The 23113-nt window shown below is 38.0% G+C and overlaps 2 non-coding genes across 2 annotated transcripts; both read right to left on the bottom strand.

Moving 5' to 3' along the window:
* Positions 1-1410: 1410 nt before the first annotated feature.
* On the bottom strand, positions 1411-1513 carry LOC128287571 (small nucleolar RNA R71). The gene has a single exon (XR_008278271.1). It is a non-coding gene; the product is annotated as a small nucleolar RNA R71 (small nucleolar RNA).
* A 12152-nt stretch (positions 1514-13665) lies between these two features.
* On the bottom strand, positions 13666-13771 carry LOC128287716 (small nucleolar RNA R71). Its single transcript, XR_008278416.1, has one exon. It is a non-coding gene; the product is annotated as a small nucleolar RNA R71 (small nucleolar RNA).
* Between the last annotated feature and the right edge of the window lie 9342 nt (positions 13772-23113).

Genomic DNA, 23113 nt, shown 5'->3' with positions numbered 1-23113 from the left:
TTCTTGTTTTGATATCCCAGGATACTGATTCAAGATAATCTCCTATTCAGAGGAGGAATAGACCCTGTCTAAAAGTACATTTATCATAATTAAGCAGAGTTGATTGCGCGCCTAGACATAGGGTGACAAGATTTTGCCGGATTAGGGTGAAACCTAATAAAGGGATCCATAGATCGAGTTAATGCAACCCTAGAGTGTTAATTAGAGAAAAGTATCGGTTATTCAATCTAGTGATTAGACGTTATTAGTATTGAATAGGGATAATAACATAACTTAGGGATCTCTACGGAACAAGTTGAATGAATAAATCATCCAATTCGGAGCCAGAATAACAAGTAAAGTCTAGGTGGATTTTTCCTTAGGTATTGTCTTCATTGAATCGATTTTACCAAAAGCAATTCTCCAATTCTATTCTCTATGAGTTCTTAGTTTAGATAATTAGTTAGTTAAAAACAAAACCCCATTATTCTTAGGCTAGATAGTAAAAAGACAGTCATTACTAGTACTTTTAGTTCCTTTGGGTTCAACAATTCGGTCTTGCTAAAACTATAGTACTGTTCGATAGGTACACTTGCCTACATCACGATAATAGTTAGTTTCAAGAACAATTAATTATAAATATTTAAAACCTATCACGAAATAACGCGATCAAGTTTTTGGCGCCGTTACCGGGGAACTAAGATATTAGAAACGCTTAATTTTTATTACTTTAGCCATTTATTTTTTCTTGAAATTTAATTTAATTTTATTATTATTTATTAACTTACTTTTTCCTTCTCTTGGCAAGTTTTCATAGTTTATGACTAGAAGAAACCCGTCAGGACCATTACTTTTTGACGAAGAAATCGATCGCACAGTATGTAGAAACCAAAGAGAAATAACGCGAAGCTTAAGATACACGGAGAAACCAAAGAGAAATAACGCGAAGCTTAAGATACACAGAGAACGAGCAAGAAGACGATACTCAAACCAAAGAGATGGCTGAAAACCAAGGCAATCAGCTACCTCATTCAATTACGGCTAATCAAAATCCTGCTCCACGCACTATATATAATTATGTTAAACCCTCTTTAATAGGAACTGAATCGAGCATAGTTAGACCTACTGTAGCTGCAAATACTTTTGAATTAAAACCTAACACTATTCAAATGATACAGCAATTTGTTCAGTTTGATGGTTTGCAGGATGAGGATCCCAACGCTCATTTAGCCAACCTTTTAGAACTATACGATACATATAAAATCAATGGCGTTTCTGATGATGCCATTCATCTTCGGTTGTTTCCCTTTTCATTGAGGAACAAAGCTAAAAAGTTGTTGAACTCGTTACCACGAGGGTCAATTACTACTTGGGAACAAATGACCGAAGAATTTTTACTAAAATAGTTTCCGCCGGCTAAAATGACTAAATAACGCAATGATATCTCTTCTTTTGTGCAGATGGATTTAGAAACACTCTACGATGCATGGGAGAGATAAAAAGACTTTTTGAGAAGGTGCCCTCACCATGGGTTACCGCTTTGGCTCCAAGTACAAACATTCCACAATAGTCTGAATCCTTTGACTCGGCAAATGGTTGACACAACTACTGGCGGAACCATCAACAACAAAACACCGGAAGATGCCTATGAGTTTATAGAGGAGATGTCACTGAAGAACTATCAGTGGCAAGTCATGAGGACAAAGCCAACGAAAACAGCCAGTGTTTATAACGTCGATTTAGTCACCATGCTCTCTAATCAGGTAGAACTTTTGAATAAGAAAATTGATGTTTTTTTTAGTTCTTCACAGGTTCACCCAGTGATGCAGTGCGAAGCAAGTGGAAGTGGAACAAACCATTCGGAATACCAACCTAATGGCCACAACATGGATAACGAGCAATTAAATTACATGGGTAATAATCCTTGACCTCAAAACAATCCATATAGTAACACTTACAATGCAGATTGGAAGAACAACCCAAATTTCTTGTGGGGCGGTCTAGGAAATCAAAGACCACAACATCCTCTGGGCTACCAACAACCACCCTACCAACAGGAAAAGAAGCCAAACCTTGAAGAGATGCTCTCAAAGTTTATTTCGATGTCGGAAACTTGTTTTCAAAACACTGAGGCAGCACTTAAAAATCAACAAGCGTCGATCCAAGGGTTCGAAACCTAGATATGCCAGCTCTCTAAACTAATCTCCAAACGACCACAAGGTAGCTTGCCAAGTAATACTGAACCCAACCCAAGAGAATAGCTCAATGCAATTAATATTCAAGATAACGAAGGAGTCGTTGAGCCTGGACCAGAACCGAGGCAAGAAACTATGGTAAGCAAAGGTCAAGGTGAGGTAGAATCTAATAAAAACAAACCAATGACTGCCGAATATAAACCTCGTGTACCATACCCCAACGCGACAAGGAAAGACCGCTCAGATGAACAATTCAGTAAATTCCTTAAGCTCTTAAAAAAATTCCATATTAACTTACCATTTATTGAAGCTCTATCACAGATGCCAAACGTAATGAAATTTTTAAGGGAGCTTTTAGCAAATAAGCAAAAGTTGGACAAGGCGTTGCATGTGGAACTAAATGCAGTTTGCTCGGCCATTCTTCAAAATAAACTTCCCAACAAACTAAAAGACCCATGGAGCTTTACTATTCCTTGCTTAATTGGTAGTTTAGATATTAATTATGTAACACCCCGAACCCGAGACCGTCGCCGGAGTCGAACGCGAGGTGTTAACAGACTTCAACCCACTTATTGACAATTTTCAGACAAGCTGCCAATCTGAGTACTAGTCGCTCTAAAATTCATAACTTGAGTTTTACAACTTGAAAATCAGTTCCGTAAATTTTTCCTGAAACTAGACTCATATGTCCATCTACATATTTTTTTCTAGAATTTTTGGTCGAGCCAATTAGTACAGTTTATTAGTTAAAGTCTCGCCTGTTGTAGGGATCGACTACACTGACCTTTGTGCGTTACGAATTGGATATCTCCCTGTACAGGGCTTCAATACTAATGCCGTTTGTTTCTATAGAAACTAGACTCAGAGAGGAATCTACACATATATGGAATGACTCCTAATTATCTCTGGTTAATTTACAATGATTTTCCAAAGTTGGAACAGGGGATCCAGAAACCGTTCTGGCCCTATTTCACAAGAACTTTAAAATCTGTTAACTTATAACTCATATGACCATTTCGTTTCTTCCATATGAAAGTAGATTCATCAAGGTACACTTACATAATTTATTTGCTATTTAATACCATTCCTACTATTTTTAGTGATTTTTCACATCCACGTCACTGCTGCTGTCAGCATCTGCCTTTAGTAGGCTTTACCTATTTCATACTTTCCATGATTCAATTGGCCCTTTTACATACATAGCACAAAGCGTGATCATGATTAACCATTCCAATGGCTAATCGTTTCAAAATAATTCCATACCTCATAAGGGTCAACATACAAACGATTATAGTTCTATGCTAAAACGATATATAGCCATTTTCGCATGGCTATCCAAGTTTACACAAACCGGAAGGTACATGACCTTCAACAAAGGATGGTCCTATACATGCCATTTCAAAGTTCAACCAAAATTTGTACCAAAATGGGGCTTCGATAGTGTGGATGACTTCACTTCTTTGATCCCGAATCCGATAGCTAACGAGCGAAACCTATAAAACAGAGAGCCAAAGCAACGGGTAAGCATTTTAATGCTTAGTAAGTCTCAAGCAATGAAATCAGCTTTGACTAAGGTATTTTATTCACATGGCTAATTAAACCACTTTACTAATTCACATTCCCATACTCATACTTATTTCACATCACCGACCCTTATGTTCATACACAAAAGAACAACTTAGCCCAAGGCCGGTAGCTCGTTTATCAACTTAGCGCATACTTACTTGTAAGAATTCAATTAGTACAAGCACATACAAACATACCTCATTGCTGGAATTTTCACAAGTGTATAAGCTGAAATTTTCACAGCAAGATTGCTCACTTCGAATCACATACTTTCGGATTTAACCGGATATAGCGACTCACGATTGCCTTCGGTCATAACCCGGATTTGGTGACTTGCACAAAGGCCTTGGTCTTAGCCCGGATATATCAACTCATACGAATGCCTTGGTCTTAGCCCGGATATATCAACTCATTACGAATGCCTTCGGTCTTAGCCGGATATATTTCCAATGTTCACTTACATATATATCAATATTCAAGACACGTCCATAGTTCATTTTCACATTAAAGCTCTAACACAAAATATCTATCAACCTTTACTATTTCGCTCAATGGCCACACAAACAAGGAGCATAATTTTGATATAATTCAAGTAGGGTCATCACTCAAGACTTACTTTGGATGTTGTCGGCGATTTCGACGGCTATTCAACTACTTTTTCCTTCCCTTTATCGGATTTAGCTCCCTTTGCTCTTGAGCTAATTTACACAAATTTAACTTATTAAAATCTCATCATGATAGCTTATGGCGAATATGACAAGGAGTGTAAATGGTCATATGGCCATCCTTTAGCTCAAATACACAATGGTCATGCACATTTTACATCACAACAAGCAATTCAATACATTCAAACATCAACGTGAAGTTCAAAGTACTTGGCCCTTATATACATTAGGCATCAAAGTTGTATATGTACGAAATCATAAATCGAACTCAACACATTAGTTAATATTCCTCTTAGCGAATTTTCTAAGCCAAGAATAGGCATCAATATGCTTGCCTCAAACCGAATGCATGCACACTAATTACCCCTCATGTGGCCGAATATACACTTAATACCACACAAAAAAAACAGCATACATTTTACTACTAACACATTACATATCGTAATTCATTGCACATCTCTTATTTACTTCATAATCAACACATCATCACAAGCAAATATACACTTTGAATTAGTATATATGTCATACCAATCCATCATGTGCAAACATATATTCATGTAGGTGCAAGGGCGAATTCTCAAGTGGCTTATATCCAAATATATACACATTTCCAAAGCTTAAATCTTACTTACCATGCAACATGCATGAATTATACTTATGGATATATCATGGCGAATACCACAACACCACACCATTTCAATTTGGTCATGGTGAAACAAAGAACTTAGTATCTCATTCAAAAAAATGCTAAAAGAAAATCTAAGAATCTTCAATCCTCCATCACATGTATCACTTTCAAGCTTGTTATTTAACATGCAATGGCATTAACACCACATTCACTTTGGCGAATTTCATTCCCATGACATAACAAGGATTTGAACCATGGGCTAACAAGAACATTAAGCTAGCAACTAAAACATGCATGAACCTCAAACATACCTTAATCTTGATGCAAGTTTAGCCAACCTCTTCCTAATCCTCTTCCAAACCAAGTATGAAGCAAAACTCCTTCCTTAACCTTAGTATTTTCGCCAACAAGAGAGTGAAAAGAGATGAACAAAATTTTTCTTTCTTCCTTTAGGACATTCGCCAAGCTATGGAGGAAGATGGACACTTTTTTTTGTTTCTCATCTACTAACATTAATTGTTTATTCCATAACCCTTATTTTATTCTTTCCATCATAACCCATTTACCAAACATGTTTCATGACATGATTTTTGCCCATAAATCCTTGTCATGGCCGGCCACTAGCTATGGGGGAATTTGACATGCAAGTCCATTGTTTTGCATGCATCCTTTAATTAGTCATCACACATTTCCCCTCATACTTTCAAAGTTTATTACTAGGTCCTTTCTAGTGAAATTCACATCTATAATTCTAAATCAAAGCATAAAAAATATCACACATGAGTTAACACACATTATAGGCAATAAAATAAATATTAAATTATTTTTATGCCTTGGTTTTGTGGTCCCGAAACCACATTTCGACTAGGGTCGTTTTAAGGCTGTCACAAATTATGCATTGGCTGATCTAGGGGCTAGTATCAACGTCATGCCTTACAAAATGTTTAAGCAACTAGGTCTCGGGAAACCCAAACAGACTAGGATGAGCATTCAATTAGCAGATAAAACTATAGGATTCCCTAAAGGTATTATTGAAGATGTGCTAGTTAAAATTGATAAATTTTTATTTCCCGTTGACTTTATTGTTCTAGACATAGAAGAGGATACCAACACTCCCTTAATCCTAGGTAGGCCCTTTTTAGCAACTGCTAAAACCATCATTGATGTTGGCACAAGTGAACTCACACTCCGGGTGGGAGACGAAACAATCACCCTTCAAGCTCAAAATTCTGGCAACACATCAGGGATTGAAGGTAATTATTTAAACCATCCTACTAAAACTAACAATATGATGCAACCTACTTTGCAGAAAATGAGTCTGCAGGAAGCACATGAGTCATTCTCAGGAAATAGTAGAGGACCTGTTCATGAAGATCGAAGATTACAAATCGAGGAACTCGATGAATGGCGAACACACAAACCAAGAACACCCGACAAACCGAAACTACGCCAAAACGAGCCCGATACCTCTTCAAATCAACTTAAGGTTGGTGATAAGGTCTTATTAAATGCCGTAAATCCCCACATTGCCACTATCACACCGAATGAGGAAATCTCTCTCACGGTACTCAGTATTTTTCCATTCAATACAGTAGAGGTGAGTCATCCCAAGTTCAGCACTTTTAAAGTAAACAACACTCATTTAAAACCTTATATTGATGAGATTGATAGCAGGAATGAGGAGAATAAACTCCTTAAACCACCATGATTATTCAAACGGAGAGGTAAGTCGAGCTTAGACTATAAATAAGCGTTTCTCGGGAGGCAACCTGAGCACTAACAAAATTAATTTCTTTAAATTTTGGTATTTAACTCCTAACTTACTAATAGAAATCTTGAATACAGGTGTTTCCATAGAGACACAGCCAAGCACATGGGCGTGCTTAAGGCCGTGTGAAAACAGGGCAAAAGATTTCTCCAACATGGGCTACGATTAAATGCCACAGTAGTTCCACGACCGTACGATATGGATGTGGTCGAGCCTGCCAAAACAACACGGGAGTGCCACACGCCCGTGTGGACCAATCGTGGGTGAACCTGTTAAAACAGCACGGGCGTGCGACACGCCCATGTCTAGCACCCGTGGTCGAACCTGTCAAATTAACACGGGCGTGGGGCTTGCACACACGGGCGTGGGAGAAGAGAACGAAGCTAGACACGACCGTGGGGAACACGGGCATGTGCCAAGGCTGTGTGCCCCAAAATCTATAAATACCCTGCACTATTCACTTTCTTCCCCATTCAAAAACCCTAACCCTAGCTGCTGCAACTCCACACGGCCCCCTTGCCACGCCCGTGCGCCACCTACAACTCCATTCTCGATGCCCACCCTTTTCCCTTAATGTTTGTTTACTCTTTTTTCTTTGATTTCACTGATTTATAATGCTATTTATCATATTAATCTATGTTTTTCATGTTGTTTCTATATTGATAATCACATAAATTTCATTTATCAAACAAGTTAACATCTTTCTCATGTTTAAAATCTTACTCATTACATGATTCCTACACTTCATGTAATAACTTAGAAGTAAATATTCAAGGCTAGGATAGTTGAAATAATCATGCATATTGTGTTGACATCTCTTTTCATTCATATAGTATTTTGCATTCCATTCCTTGCCATTTTTACTTATATCACCATGCTCATGCCACATCAAAATGGGTCATTAAACTTATTTTTTTAATTTAGTGATTGTGGCTGAATATATTCATGCATTTTCCTTTTCGAATTTAGTCGCATTCCTTTTATATATTATAAATTGTCCACTCATCAAAAAGACGAATTGATGTTTCCACTTGCAGGTACACAATGTCGTCTTCAAGAGGAAAGAAAACCGCCGTACCAGCTTTGAAGAAGAGGAAGGGAGCGTCATCTTCTATGGGTCCAACCACAGAAATTTGTCACCCTCTCCTGCAGTTCCCCCAAGGGCCTCAAGAAGAGCTTTTTCAAATACTTCGGGTCTGACCCTTAATTACGGGTCACTGCATTAACTGGGCTGCCATAGAACAAGTTCAGATGGCTGACACGATTCGGGCTCTCCTAACCACTGACCCTTGGGAGCTATTCTTTGGGATTATCAAGTCAACATACCTCGAGCTCACAATGGAACTCTGCTCAACGTTCCATCTTCAGACCGTAATGACACAGTACGATGATCCCGGCACGGTCCAGTTTCACTTAGGTGGGTTAATCTGCCAGCTAAGCGTCCCAGAGTTTGGTGCTGCACTAGGCTTATATACGGAGGAGTTCAAGGAGGAGAATGAACTACATGCTCTCAGTCGCCACATACATTTCTCTCGCTCGAAGTACTGGCACACTTTGGCCCCTAGCACGGCCTCCTACAATCCTAGCTGCTCCAAGGCATCAGTTCTTCCACCATCCCTGAGGTACTTACACGCTATTTTAGCTCACACGATTATAGGGAGGCGAAAGAGCACTAGTGTCGTTAACACCCACGACGTCTACTTCTTATGGTGTATGTCACAAGGGCACGTCATCGACCTTGCCTATTTCATTGCACTTGCGATTCAGCACCAGACAGAGCGGCATAGGAAAGGCATCATCTCCATTGGCCCCTACGACACTTCGGGCTCCTCAACACCGCAGCCCAAGAATCATCCCTTACCCTCATCGGCCAGATGTCTCCACAAGGTATCTCAAGCATGCTTAGCATGAGGATGATCGAGAGGCGCCAAGGAACCTACCCTTCCCAGTACCGTCTCACCCAATTTACCGAAGAGGAGGCCTACGAGGACATTCCTGATGATGTCCCCCACAGCACGAGGACCCACCGACTCAACCACCACCACCCTCCCGTCCAGTTCATGCGGCGACTTCATATGCTGACATTTTTGAGCGCCAGTGTTTTCAACGATTTGACAACATTGATGCTACTCTACATCAGATTTGTCAGCACCTCCACATCTCATCGCCAGTCCCACCTTGCGAACCATCCAGCGATGAAGATGTTTAGAAATATTTATTTTTATTTTATGTTTTTAATTTTTATTGAAACTACTTTTTATTTTTATTAGATTTTAGAAATTTTATTTTTAATTATTAAATTCGGTTATTTCTTTTTGAGTAATTATTCTTCCTAATATCCCTTAAAAAGTTCCTAATTTTATCACAGTTATATAGAGCTCTTAAGCTCATCGTCACATAGGAACTAAAACTCCACCGGAAAAGGTTCTCCACGACTGCCATGTCCTGATCGACCACGACCATAGCTACCACTAGATATAATATTCTTTTGGCACAGGACTTATGGCCTAATAAACCTCTACGACCGCCGGAGTATCCTCCTTCACTCTCGAACCGATTCTTCTCCGGAACTCCAATTCGAGGATTTCATCATAAAGGAAGTTTCACTTATCTCCCTAACTTATTTTTATACTCTAATATCTATCTTTGTACATTGAGGGCAATGTACATCTTAAGTGTGGGGGGTATTTATTTCATTATCAGAAAAATCCCTGAATAATCACCTTGTTCTCTTGAAAAGCTTTCATATCATATTTAGGATAAATTTTAATTGATTTATGATTTTGATTGATATATCTTGAATTAAAACTTTGGCATTTATGCATTGATTGTTTAAACTTTAAGACATTAGGGAATCAAGCATGATGAGTTGATTTTTAAGAATTTAAAATTATAGGTTCTTTCCCCAAGTCTAGGTATTACATTGAATTGGAATTCATGAGTCTAAACATCAAAAAGCCATAATTTTTTGTGAGATTTTTGAGCCTTTTGAGCACCTATTAATTCTTTCATGCTCACTTTTATTATTGCTTTGAGTGCGTCAGTATTGAACTGTTATTCTAGAACTTGTTTGATTATGCATGTCGAGACCACACCATTTGATTCGATATATCAAAATGATTAAGGCACTTAGGATGAACCCACTCATGCCATGAAAAACCTACCTCCACGATTAACCCCTAGTAAACCCCCTTGAGCCTAACAAGCCATTTCTTGTATTACCCTTAATATTGACCCTTAACCTATTATTGTTGAAATCCCCTAAATTAATTTGATCCATATTTTTGTCGAGATTTGAGTTGAATAAATTGCTTAGCTAAGTCTTATTTGTAATAAGTTAGCCTATGTATTTAACTTGTTCATAAAAAAAAACTATGTATACATATCTATAATTTCATATTCTGAGAGAAGCTTTGTTGTACGCAAATGAAGACTAACTCTTTTTCTAGTTAGGCAATTTTTCAATTTAATCTCGATTCTAACCCTTTCTTTCAGCTTCTGACAACACCCCCTAACCAAGCCGCACTACAACCCTCTAAAGACCTTTTGATTGATGTATCATCTTAAATATAGTGGTGGAGATTTGATTTTCATGCAAGCCTATGGTAATGACTTTTCATTATTGACTATTGAGTGCTTCATTTATTGTCCTTAAATATCTCGAGTGATTTGAGTGAATCTTTAGTGAGGATGTGAAACTCTGTGATATTCTGAATCAAAGGTAATTACTTAGATGTGGAGAGAGACCTATGTTTGCATAATTAAATACTCAACTTGGAATGTTTGAAACTTTTATGTTCTTTTAGTTGAATTCTCAATGTATGATTACCTATATATTATTTTGAGATATTATCGATAAGAATTATAAGTTGGGGAGAATTTATTTTCATTATAAGTTGAGGATTTTGCTTGAGGATAAGCAAATGCTTAAGTGTAGGGGTATTTGATAAACCGTAAATTATACATATTTTTACCCCATGTTTAATGCATTTTCTAGATGATTTCTCATTAAAATTTGTGAATTCGATGACCCTAATGCTTTAATTTCATGTTTTATACTTAGGAGAGCATAGGAGAGCGAAAGGAATGAGAAACGGGCCAAAAATAGAGAAAATGGGCCAAAGTACGAACTTAACACGGCTTGGACTTCCTCACACGGGCAGACCACACGACTGTGTCAATCTGGAAGAATCAAAGCACGACTCACACAGGTATAGCACATGCCCATGCCATTCTAACAGGCTCGAACACAGCCTGAAGTAATTGCATACGGGCGTGTCCCTACCGAGCCCAAGTTAAGTCCAATTCGGAAAAGGCCACTTTTGAGGGCTCATAGGCATTCCAAAGCCTATAAATACACCCTAGAAGAAGAGGAAAATGGGGTACACAGAAAAGGGAGTAAGGAATTACTCCAAGGAAGCCGATTGATTTATCTTAGAAGCCGGATTCATCATCAAAACTGAAGATCTCTCCTCAATTCCCCTTCAGGAGTTTTGGGTTTTCTTTATGTTTTGTATTCTTTATTTTTCTGAGATGTTTTCTTATTTAGTTATGAATTAAATCCCCTAAATACCTAAGAGGAATGAAACCTAAGACGAATCTTGTTATTATTTTTTGAATTGTATGATAAATATTTAACTTGTTCTTAATTATGTGTTCTTAATTCTTGTTTTGATATCCCAGGATACTGATTCAAGATAAGCTCTTATTCAGAGGAGGAATAGACCCTGTCTAAGAGTACATTTATCATAATTAAGCGGAGTTGATTGTGCACCTAGACATAGGGTGAAAAGATTTTGCAGGATTAGGGTGAAACCTAATAAGGGGATCCATAGATCGAGTTAATATAACCCTAGAGTGTTAATTAGAGAAAAGTCTCGGTTATTCAATCTAGGGATTAGATGTTATTAGTCTTGAATAGGGATAATAACATAACTTAGGGATCTCTACAGAACAAGTTGAATGAATAAATCGTCTGATTTGGAGCCTGAATAACAAGTAAAGTCCAGGTGGATTTTCCTTAGGTATTGTCATCATTCAATCGATTTTCCCAAAAGCAATTCCCCAATTGTATTCTCTGTGAGTTCTTAGTTTAGATAATTAGTTAGTTAAAAACAAAACCCCATTATTCTTAGGCTAGATAATAAAATAATAGTCATTACTAGTACTTTTAGTTCCTTTGGGATCGACAATCCGGTCTTGCTAAAACTATACTACTGTTCGATAGGTACACTTGCCTACATCGCTATAATAGTTAGTTTCAAGAACGATTAATTATAAATATTTAAAACCTATAACGAAATAATGCGATCAACACAGCCGTGTGGTCTGCCCGTGTGAGGAGGTCCAGGTCGTGTTGATTTCGTACTTTGGCCCATTTTCTCTATTTTAGCTCGTTTCTCGTTCCTTTTGCTTTCCTATGCTCTCCTAAGTATAAAACATTAAATTATAGCATTAGGAGCAATGAATTCACCAATTCTAATAGGAAATAATCCATAACATGCATTAAACATGGGGTAAAAATATGTATAAATTACGGTTTATCACCCTGTCTAAGAGTACATTTGTCATAATTAAGTGGAGTTGATTGCGCGCCTAGAGATAGGGTGACAAGATTTTTTCGAATTAGGGTGAAACCTAATAAGGGATCCATAGATCGAGTTAATGCAACCCTAGGGTGTTAATTAGAGAAAAGTCTGAATTATTCAATCTAGGGATTAGACGTTATTAGTCTTGAATAGGGATAATAACATAACTTAGGGATCTCTATAGAACAAGTTAAATGAATAAATCGTCCAATTCGGAGTCAGAATAACAAGTGAAGTCTAGGTGGATTCTTCCTTAGGTATTGTCTTAATTCAATCGTTTTTCCAAAAGTAATTCCCCAATTCTATTTTTTGTGAATTCTTAATATAGATGATTAGGTAGTTAAAACAAAACCCCTTTATTCTTAGGCTAGATAATAAAAAGACAGTCATTACTAGTACTTTTAGTTCCTTTGGGTTCGAGAATCCGATCTTGCTAAAACTATACTACTGTTCGATAGGTACACTTGCCTACATCGTGATAATAGTTAGTTTCAAGAACGATTAATTATAAATATATAAAACTTACCTGTCACGAAAATCGCGATCAAGTTTTTGGCGCCGTTGCCGGGGAACTAAGATATTAGGAACACTCAAGTTTTATTACTTTAGCCATTTATTTTTCTTGCAAGTTAATTCTATTTTATTTTTATTTATTAATTTACTTTTTCTTTATCTTAGTAGGTTTTTATAGTTTATGACTAGAAGAAACCCGTCAGGACCACTACTTTTTGACGAAGAAATCGATCGCGCAGCTCGCAGAAACCAAAGAGAAATAAGGCGAAGCTTAAGATACACAAAGAACGAGCAAGAGGACGATATTCAAACCCCAACCGAGGGGATGGCTGAAAACCAAGATAATCAGCTACCTCCTGCGATTCCCGTTGAACTAGCAAATCAAAATCCTGCTCCTCGTACTATGTATGATTACGCTAAACCTACTTTAACAGGAACTGAATCAAGTATAGCTAAACCTGCTATTGCTGCAAATAATTTTGAACTAAAACCTAACATTATTCAAATGATACAGCAATTTGTTCAGTTTGATGGTTTGCAGGATAAGGATCCAAACTCTCACTCGGCAAATTTCCTGGAATTCTGCGATACATTTAAAATTAATGGCGTTTCTGACGATGCCATTCATCTTCGGTTAATGCCTTTTTCATTGAGGAACAAAGCTAAACAGTGGTTGAACTCGTTAACACGAGGGTCAATTACTACTTGGGAACAAATGACCAAAAAATTTCTATTAAAATATTTCCCACTGCTAAAATAGCCAAATTACTTAATGATATCTCTTTGTTTGTACAGATGGACTTAGAAACTCTTTAAGATGCATGGGAGAGATAAAAGGACCTACTGCAAAGGTGTCCTCACCATGGATTACCTCTATGGTTGCAAGTTCAAACCTTCTACAATGGTGTGAACCCCTCGAAAAGGTAAATGATTGATGCAGCAGCCGGGGGAACCATCAACAATAAAACACCTGAAGAGGCTTACGAATTTATTAAAGAGATGTCACTGAATAACTATCAGTGGCAAGTCATAAGGACTAAGCCAACTAAAATAGCAGGTGTTTATACCGTCGATTCGGTTACTATGCTATCAAACCAGGTAGAACTTCTAAATAAAAAGATTGATGGTTTACTTGGTTCTACCCAGGTACATACAGTAATGAGGTGCGAGACGAATGGAAGAGGAGCAGGCACAAAGTATCAATCCTTCAACCCTAGCATCGAGGAGGAACAAGTCCAATATATGGGTAACAATAACTCTAGATCCCAAAATAACCCATATAGTAACACTTATAATGCAGGTTAGAGGAACTATCCTAATTCTCGTGAGGCAGTCAAGGAAATCAAAGACTACAACATCCTCTGGGTTTTCAACAACCACCCTATCAATAGGAAAAGAAACCAAACCTTGAAGAGATGATATCTAAATTTATCTCAGTGTCAGAAACCCGTTTCCAGAACACTGAGACAGCACTTAAAAATAAACAAGCGTCAATCCAAGGGCTTGAAACTCAGATAAGCCAGCTTTCCAAACTAATCTCCGAACGACCACAAGGTAGCTTGCCAAGTAATACTGAACCCAACCCAAGGGAATAGCTCAACGCGATTAATGTTCAAGATGAAGAAGGATTCGTTGAGCCTTAGCCAGAACCGAAGTAATAAACTATGGTGAGCAGAAATCAAGGTGAGGTGGGTCATAATAAAAACAAATCAGTGAATGTCGAATATAAACCTCGTGTGCCATACCCCAACGCGACAAGAAAAGACCGCTTAGATGAACAATTTGGTAATTTCCTTAAACTCTTAAAAAAAATTACATATTAACTTACCATTTATTGAATCTCTATCGCAGATGCCAAACGCAATGAAATTTTTAAAGGTGTTTTTAGGAAATAAATAGAAGTTGGACGAGGCGTCGCATGTGGAGCTAAACGCTATTTGCTCAGCTATTCTATAGAATAAACTACCCAACAAACTAAAAGATCCAGGGAGTTTTATGATTCCTTGCTTAATTGGTAGTTTAGATGTTAATAATGCATTAGTTGATTTAGGGGCTAGTATTAACGTCATGCCCTACAAAATGTTCAAACAATTAGGTCTTGGGAATCCCAAATAGACTAGAATGAGCATTCAATTAGCAGATAAAACTATAAGATTTCCTACGGGTATTATTGAAGATGTGTTAGTTAAAATCGATAAATTTATATTTCCCGTTGACTTCATTGTTCTAGACATAGAGGAGGATAGCAACACTCGTTTGATTTTAGGATGGCCCTTTTAGCAACTGCTAAAATGATTATTGATGTTGGCACAGGTGAGCTCACACTCCGTGTGGGAGATGAAACAATCACCATTCAAGCTCACAATTCTGGCAACACATCGGAAATTGAAGGTGATCGTCTAAACCATTCTACTAAAACTAACAATATGGTGCAACCTACTTTGCAGGAAATGAGTCTGAAAGAAGTACATGAGCCATTCTCAAGTAATAGTAGGGGACCTATTCATGAAGATCAAAGGCTACAAATCGAGGAGCTAGATGAATGGTGGACGCATAAATCGAGAACACACGATAAACCAAAACTACGCCAGAACGAGCTCAATACCTTCCCAAATCAACTTAAGGTTGGAGATAAAGTATTATTAGATACCGCAGATCCTCACATTGTCACTACCAAACTGAATGAAGAAATCCCTCTTACGGTACTTAGCATTTTCCTATTCGGTACAGTCGAGGTAAGTCATCCCAAGTTCTGCACTTTTAAGGTAAACAACACCTATCTAAAACCTTATTTTGATGAGAATCATAGCCGGAATGAGGAGTATAAACTCCTCAAACCACCATGACCATTCAATGGAGAGGTAAGTCGAGCTTAGACTATAAATAAGCACTTCTCGGGAGGCAACCCGAGTACTAACTGTATTAACTTCTTTTCATTTTAGTGTTTAACACCTAACTTACTAACGGAGCTCTTGAATACAGGTTTACCACACAAACATGGCCAAGCACATAGGCGTGCTTATGACTGTGTGGAAACAGGGCAAAGATTTCCCCAACATAGGCTATGACAAATCGCCATGGCCGTGCGACATGGCTGTGGGCGAACCTGCCAAAATCGCATGCCCGTGCCTTGAACCCATTGCCGGACCTGTCAAATCAACACGGGCATGTGACATGCCCGTGCCAAGCAACCGTGGGTGAACCTGTTAATTTAACACGGGCTACAAGTCCACACGCCTTCCCTACCATGCCCATGTGCCTCTTTCCACTCCATGTTTGACGCCCAATCTCTTTCCCTTAGCATTTGGATTTGTTTTCGTCTTACCTTGAACATTCCTCACGACAAAATAATGGTTTTGCTTGCAGGGTTACCATGTCGTCTTCACGAGCAAAGAAAACTGTTGTCCTTGCTTCAAAGAAAAGGAAGGGAGTGTCATCTTCCTCGGGTCCTACCACGAAAATTTGACACCCTTTCCTGCAATTCTCTATTGGGCCCTAAGAATAACTTTTCCAAATACTCCGGGCCCAACCTCTAATTGTAGGCCCCTGCATCAACTGGGCTGCAGTAGAACAAGTTCAGTTGGCTGATGCAATTTGGGCCCTCCTAACCACCGATCCTTGGGAGATTTTCTTTGGGATCATCGAGCCAACATATCTAGAGCTCATGATGGAACTATGCTTAACGTTTCATCTTCAAACCATAATGATGAACTACGATGATCCCAGCACAGTGTACTTTTGCCTAGGCAGATTAGTTCGCCAGCTCAGCGTCCTAGAATTCGGTACTGCACTGGGCTTATATACGAAGGAGTTCAAGGAGGAGAATGACTTAATACTCTCAACCGCTATATCCATCGTTCTCCTTCATGGTGCTTGGACGCACTAGTACCAGGTTCAGCCACCTATAATCCTAGCCGCTCCAAAGCAGCGGCTCTCCCTCTATCTCTGAGGTACCTACACGCCATTTTGGCTTACATATTAACAGGAAGGCGAGAGAGCAATTGGCGCTGTCAACACTCACGACGCCTACTTTCTATGGTGTATGTTGCACGGGCACGTCATCGACCTTGCTATTTCATTGCCCTCGCCATTCAACACCAGACGAAGTGGCATAGGAAGGGGGTCATCTCCATTGGCCTCTACGTTACTCGGTTGGCTCGACACTTTGGGCTCCTCAACACCACGGCCCAGGAATCATTCTTGACCCTCATTGGCCAGATGTCTCCACAAGGCATCTCGAGCATGCTAAGCATGAGGATGATCGAAAAGCGCCAAGGAACCTACCCTTCTCAATATCGTCTAGCCCAATCTACCGAGGAGGAGGCCCCCGAGGACATTACTGATGATGTTCCCCCACAACACGAGAACCCATCGTCTCAGCCACCACCACCGTCCAATTCATGCGGCAACTTCATATGCTGACATTTCTGAGCGCCTAACTCGATTCGAGTAGCAGTGTTTTCAATGATTTGACAACATTGATGCTATTCTACAGTAGATCTGTCTTTGAAAACATTGTAGCCCCTTTCAATTGATCAAACAAATCATCTATTTTGGGCAGAGGATATTCGTTCTTGATCATCATTTTGTTAAGCTTTCAGTAGTCTATACACATTCTCATCGTGCCATCTTTCTTTTTCACAAACAGTATGGGAGCACCACAAGGCAAGAAACTTGGTCTTACAAATCCTCTATCAGTCAATTCTTGCAATTTAGCTTTAAATTATTTTAATTTTGTTGGAGCCATTCTGTACGGAGCTATCAATATAGGAGTTGTTCCCGAAATTAACTCAATTCCAAACTCAATCTCTTGTATCGGTGGTAAACCCAGTAACTCTTCAGGAAACACATCTAGATACTTACACATAATAGGCACTAATTCAATCTTCTTTTCAGTCACTTTCGTATCAAGCACATAAGCCAAGTAAGCTTCACAACCCTTTCTCACATATTTTTGAGCTAACATCGATGAAATCACTGCTGGCAAGCTATTTAGATCATCTAACTCAATCCGGATAATTTTATTAATCTGACATCTCAAATTTATCATTTTTCGTTTGCAATTCACAATAGAATCATGCAACGTTAACCAATCCATACCCAGAATTATATCAAATTTGTCAAATGGTAACAACATCAAATCAGCCAGAAAGCAATTATCCTAAATCATCAATGGACAGTTCTTGCACACTTTAGCAACCAACACATATTTGCCTGAGGGGTTCGATACTCTAACTACAAATTCAATAGACCCTACAGGCAAAGTCTTACTGATACTAAATTCATACATAAATGCGAATGAGTTGACCCTGATAGAATCTATCAATGCAATAACTTTAGTATCATAAAGAGTAAAAGTACCGATAATGATGTCTGGAGATGACGCTTCTTCGTGAGTACGAATAGCGTAGGCTTGTGCAGGTGCTCTCACCTCTGATCTCACAGTAGAGTCTTTAGTCTTTTTCTAGTTACTACTAACATTTTTCGTATTTCTAGGTGGTCTACCTCTAGCTGTACTGTTACCCAGCCTCGTATTCTATACTGTATCTTACTCAGTCAACTCAGGACAATCACGAATAAAATGTTCCAATGATCTACATTTAAAACAAGACCTATCATTCAATCTACAATCACAGGATGTTGTTTACCACAATGTTTACATTTAGGTTAGTTAGGTCTCGCACTCCCAACACTAGCTATCGAAGTAGCTAGAGCTTTAAGCTTGACTGTTGTCTCACTCGATTTCTGTTTGAATGTCCCACAGATGTATTGGAACGATTAAAAAAGTCTTAAAATTTCTACGATGCAGAGTGATAAGATTTACTAGTTAATCTCTTTCTTGAATCTCTTGCTTCAAAATCAGTTTTTTTTATTTTCTTTACTGAGATCCTTGGCTTTACAAGTTCTCTCAACTAGTACAACAAATTCTTTTAATTCAAGTATTCCAACTAACAGCTTAATATCTTCATTCAAACCATTTACGAAACATTTGCACATGATTTCTTCAGTGGAAACATATTCCCGAGCATACTTGCTTAACTGTACAAATTCTCTTTCATACTCAGTGACAGTCATTCAGCCTTGTTTCAATTCTAAAAATTCTTTATGTTTCTGATCGAGAAATCACTGGCTTATATACTTTTTTCGAAACTCGGTCTAAAAGAATTCCCAGGTGACACGTTTCTTTGGGACTACTGATATCAATTTTTTCCACCAATGATACGCATTATCTCTTAGTAAGGATACAAAACATTCAATACACTCATTTGGAGTACAGGATAATTCTTCAAATACTCAGATAGTGTTCTCACACCAGAACTCAGCTATCTCAGCATCATCATCAATGGTAACTCGGAACTCTTCAGCACCGTGCTTACGAATCTTATCGACTGGTGGCTTACTCAATCGAATTGGATCTATCACTTGTGGCACAACTGAGACTTGTTGAGGAACAGGTGGGGGTGGAGGTTGTTGAGCAGCCAGATTCGTTCGAACAAAGTCTGTGAACCACTCACTCATCATTTGGCAAAAGTCTTGTTTAGCCTCTCCTTTTTGGCTACTCGAAATAGGCCTAGAATCGGCCGGAGCTGCCCCTTGAGAAAAGAGCAGGTGCATTACTTTCCACATCATCAGTTATTGCTCATTCAGGATCTATTTTCTATATAAAAACACATTTTAACTATCAGGAATCACCACACTATCACAGTTTATCTATATGGCATGTATAGCTAGACTCTCACACACTATGTTTTTCCTAGAATTGACAAAACTATAGCTTTGATACAAATTATATGTAACACCCCTAACCTATATCTGTCACCAAAATAGGGTTACGAGGCATTCAAAATTGTTAAGGATGCTTAGAAACTATAGCTTTGATAAAACTATAGCTAGACTCGTACATACCTGAGTCACTTAGCTTTGATACCAATTATATGGCATGTATAGCTAGACTCGTACGTACCTGAGTCACTTAGCTCATTCACATATTCTTTCTCGACTTGAATTTTCTCATTGAACCATTCAAAATCGTTAAGGATGCTCAGAAATTACATAAGCTTGTACAATGCCATATCTTAGATACAGTCTTACATGCTATCACATATCGATGCCACTGTCTCAGATAGGGTCTTACACGAAATCGATTAACGATGCCAATGTCCTATACATTGTCTTACATTTAATCTCAATACAATGCCAATGTCCTAGACATTGTCTTACATGTAATTGCATATCAATAACCTAATGTCATAACATTCATATCCTATACTATTCATAATGTTCGTACGGGACTTTCGGATATCATAACTTCATCGATTTATGCTCGTATTTGCTTATTCAAAATTCATAACAATTCAATGATAATAAAACATATATAATTCATTTCAAAGACATTTATTTTCATATAAACTTACCTCATAGTCAGAAATAACGGACGGGGTGGACTATTCGATAACTTTTGATTTCCCCCGATCTAAATCTGATTTCTTTCTTTCAGGATCTATATGTATTCAAAATTAATCCACGTAATCATCAACTCAATCAATTTCATCCACAAACATATAATTTAGCCAATTTGCACTTTGGCCCTAAATTTTCACATTTCTTACAATTTAGTCCTTATTTCACAAAATCACAAATTACACAATTTCTTTCTAATTTCATGCTAGTCAAATTTTCATAGTATACATATTAGCCCGTATTTATCATTTATTCACACATTTTCCTCTTTTCACAAATTAATCCCTTTTATTCATTTTCACTAAAAATCACTTTATAAAACATAATAATCTATCAACAAATACTCATTTTCCATCATCAAACATTCAAGAAATCAAGCATTCATCTATTAAAACTTTTAAAATCCTCAACACTTTCAAAATTTGAAGCATGGGCTAGCTAGAACATGAAGCAACGATCACAAAAAACATAGAAATCATCAAAAATCGAACTTAAAACATACTTTAATCAAGTTAGATTAGTGTCGAACCCTAAATGCTCTCCAAAGCTTTAATTTCATTGTATATTTGGCCAAGAAGAAAGAAAATAAGCTAAATTTTGGCTTTTGTTTTAATTAAATTAACCTTAATAATCAAATTACTATTTTACCCTTAATTAAAACATTAACTAAACATTTAATGGTTGGCCATTTATGTCAAATTCCACTAATCATGGTCTAATTACAACATAAGGGCCTTTCATTTAATAAGCCATGACCATTAAGCACTTTTAACAAGTGGAATGCAACTTTTGCATTTGACACGATTTAGTCCTTTTTCTCAAATTGAGCTATTAAACGATAAAATTAGCTCACGAGACTTTCACATATATATATTCACATGCTATAAACACCAAAAATAATATTAAAATAATTCTATGATCTCTGATTTATGGTTCCAAACTACTGCTCTGATTTAGCTAAAATCGGGTTGTTACAGTATGGGCCCCACGGGCATGTGGGCCTCACACAGGTAAACCACAAGAACGTGTGGAGAATCTTGGGCCAGGCTGTGTAATCCACACATCCAAGGCCATTTCTGGTTTATGTGTGCCACACGGACGTGTGGGCCCACATGGGTTGTAATATGGGACGTGGGCCCATTTTCACTGTTTGACTGTTGAGGTTGCACGGGTCGTCCGAGACAAATGTAGACCTATTGTTGGGTTGGTAAGCTAGACCCCCTAATTGGTAAAATGACTAAAATGCCCCTACATGGTAAAATGATGTTATCCCCCTAGGAGATGTATGATTATGATTGAGCATGTCATTTTAAATATATTGATTGCATGTATGAAGTTATGACATGATGCATGATATGTTGCAAGGGGATGGGATTTGTTATGATTGGAGGAAGTGTACTGTACTGGCAGCTCTGCTGTAAATACTGTTTAGTGCTGCAACTGGTACTACTTAGAGTGTAGGGATGGGTAGGTTGATTTTATCCCCACATGGAGTGTAGGGTTGGACGGAGATGAAGTGTAAAAGCTAGTTGGGTAGGATCTATTGATTGCATATCTATGTTGTACTATCACTGAGATTGGCTCAGGCCCACACTGATACTGATACTGTAATGGGTTAAGGCTCCAATTGAAACTGAATCGTTATTGAATTAGGCTTAGGCCCAGACTGTGTATGCTCACTGATTGATTATTTGATATGGGATTACACACTGAGTTTTCATAACTCACCCATTTGTTTATCTGTACAGGTAATCCCCAGGCTTAGGCGGGTTGTTGTTGCAAGAGACTCGGAGGTGGCCACACAACCGCACAAACTTTCTCATTGGGTTTTAAATAATAAGTAGTTTAATTTTGGGTATTTTTAATGTAATAAGGTCTTTTTAAATTTGTAAGCTTTAATTTAGGGTTTACTTATTTGGATTTATATCTATTAGTAGTAGGAAGCGGATTTTCGAAGAGATAAATGTTTTTCAAAACACCACGTTTATGCAACATGTTTTGAAAGCTTCTACAAGAAATAATGTTTTAAAATTAATATCAATTTAATATGATTAAATTATGCCAAACAACTTAAAGACTTGAATGGGAATGAGGCATTTAAAAATCTTCATTGAGATCACAAAGAGGTTAAATATATAGAATGGGTTTTTCAACAATATTATACATTGCGAAAAACACTTCAATGTGGCACCACTAGATTTGGCCATAACGTCCGAGCCGGGTTTGGATTGTTACACCCTTAGCCTGTATCCATCGCCAGAATAGGGTTACAAGGCATTACTGATCAATACACAACAATTAAAAACATTAATTCATTTTAAGAACAAAATACATTCATCTCAATCATATTGTCCCTTCTAAAGTCCTACGAGACCTTAAAACATGCTTAGGACTGGTTCGAGACTAAACCAATAACATTCACAACCTTTAAGAAACTTAGAAAATTTTCTTTAAATTCAAGGTCACACGCTGGTGTGAACGGGCCGTATGAGAGACATGCCTGTGTCACATGCCGTGTGAAAATAGGGCATACATACTGACTTGCACCATACGGCAAAGACATGCCTATGTACTAGGCCGTGTAAAATCTAAGGGAGTTACTGACTTGGATCACACGGCCGACCACACGCCCATATGCCAGCCTGTGTGCCACACACGGCCAGAAGACACACTTGTGTATCTAAGCTGTAACACCCTAAATTTGGGCCTAAAAGTATTGGGCCCTAAGTATGGGTTCGTAAGGAGGTTGT

The sequence above is a fragment of the Gossypium arboreum genome, chromosome 13 (genome assembly GCF_025698485.1).
Source record: "Gossypium arboreum isolate Shixiya-1 chromosome 13, ASM2569848v2, whole genome shotgun sequence".
NCBI lineage: Eukaryota > Viridiplantae > Streptophyta > Magnoliopsida > Malvales > Malvaceae > Gossypium > Gossypium arboreum.
The sequence above is the reverse complement of the archived record's forward strand: the minus strand, read 5'-3'. Positions and strand labels throughout refer to the sequence as shown.